Here is a 2044-nt window from a genome sequence, read left to right as displayed (position 1 = left end):
CTGGCCCTGGAGAGGTGACCAGAGGCGGAAGGAGTGTCGCCTGCCGGACGCATGAGTCTAGCAAGGAAATTGGCTGCCAGTTTCTAGAGCATTTCCTCCCCCCCCCCCCCCGGTGAACTAGCCCGCACCGTTTGGCAGCCCTTAAGAATCTCCTTCTGCTCTTAGGTGGTTATTTAGTCACTCCTTGGCTGCCTGACCTTATTTAACCTCTTCCTCTCTGCCGCATACCTGAGACGTTGTGTTCTGTTCTAGATGTTTGCTTGGTATCTTACTTTAAAAGGTGCAAAACCAAAACAGCAAAAGAGCCTTAGGTTTATTTTTAAGGGGGGGCGCAGGGATAGGGCAGCCTCTGCTGCCTTCCTGAAGCCCAGCATCAGACGCACATCCAGGCTTTCCTTCGTGATCTCAGGATGCCTGGTTTGGAGTGACCATGGCCGTTCTCACGGCGGCATGTGCTTTGACTGTCTGGGGAGGGCTGGACGGAATGGAGAAAGCCATAAGCAGCTAGGCACGTGGTCCTTGCAAGCCCCTGGTGAAGACAAGTCTCCTGCTGGAGCCCTGTCCTTGATGATGTCTCTTGCTTAGGCTGCCAAGGGAATTCAAGCAGCCCTGCATGGTGGGAAAGCAGCTCTGCCAGTGGTGCTAAGAGCTCCGCGTGGGTATTTGTCAGCTTAAGGTGCTGTTCCGGCAGCCGGGCCCTAATCCGAAGCAGGCGAACCCAGCTGTAGAACCTGCTGGGGTGCAGTTGAGGACCGAATGGAGAGTATCGGCCAAGCATTCGGGGGCTGTCCCGAGGGCAGAGAAGGGACAAGGCACAAGCTCAGTGCAGTCCTTTGCTTTTCAGAATCGTCCCAAGTATTAGTTGCCAAGTCGAGGTGATCCTTGCTCCACAAGCATTCTGTGTGGCTGTGCTGGGGAGCTTTCTGGGTGAATTCAGAGTTAACCCGGTAGTAGTCTGCGTGTGTTCTTTGTGATATGGTGGAAGCGGGGAGCACTCTTGTGATATTCTCCCTGCTCCGGCCAGCTGGAAGGCAGAGTTTCCCCCAGTGTCCCGGCTTTTGATCTGCCCAGTGAGTGCTCTGCCCTACACAAACACATGTAAGCAAACTCTGATGACATCTTTGCACACACACCACTGTGGGGGAAAAGCTGCACTGCAAAGGAGTAACTTGGGGTATCCCTCCCTCTCTCCACTTCTTAGCTTCTCCCCAGGCTGCATTTCTTCTGCGGAGTTCCAGATGTGCATTTCCTTCACATGCTCGTGTTGGGAACTGGGCCCCTTCCAGAAAGGCTTGTTCCGAGAAGAGGCAGGAAAGGGCTGTTGGGATTTGGTTGTATGCGTTTGAAAGTAAATGTCTAGTTCATCCATTAGCAGAAGGTGGTGGAATTCGAATAGGCAGTGAATGACTCTGTTGATTGGGCTTCAGGTGGCAGGAAACTCCAAAGCTGTTGGAGCAGAGAGTGAAGATGGCCAGCAAGGGCCGTCTCGCTCTGCACTGTAACATTAACTGTATCCAGCTGTGGGCCCTCCCCCATTCCTGCTTCCCACCTCTGTTCCATCTGTGCTGCTGCCTTGTACTCAAAAGCAGCTATGATTGACAAGTGTGTTTGGCCTTGCCTCTGCCTGCAGCACCAGTACCATGTGGGTTTCCTGACACTCTTGCAGCTGTGTGGCACTGCCCTGAGGCCTCGATGGCAGCATTCCATCGATGTGGAAGCCGATGCAGCCCGTTCTTGCTCACAATGCTCTAACACAAACCAGTGGACTCGGTGGTGGTGTGAGGGGGAGTGGGCAGCGCCTGTGAATTCTAGAGTCTTAGTTTTGAATCTTCCATTAGTTCATGGGGGGAAATGTGCACTTTCTTAAAGAGCTCATTTCTAATGTGTTGGTCCCTGTCAGAGTGCAGGTATTCCCCAGGCTGCAAAACTAGAATTTATCAAACTGGCTGCCTGAAACTCTGGGGACTTTAGTTTGACAGACAGGTTGTGTTTTAGTACACACAATGTAATAGCTTTCTAAACATCTCACTTTTTTTGGTTCAAA

This window comes from Euleptes europaea, chromosome 13, assembly GCF_029931775.1.
Source record: "Euleptes europaea isolate rEulEur1 chromosome 13, rEulEur1.hap1, whole genome shotgun sequence".
Lineage (NCBI taxonomy): Eukaryota > Metazoa > Chordata > Lepidosauria > Squamata > Sphaerodactylidae > Euleptes > Euleptes europaea.
The sequence above is the reverse complement of the archived record's forward strand: the minus strand, read 5'-3'. Positions refer to the sequence as shown.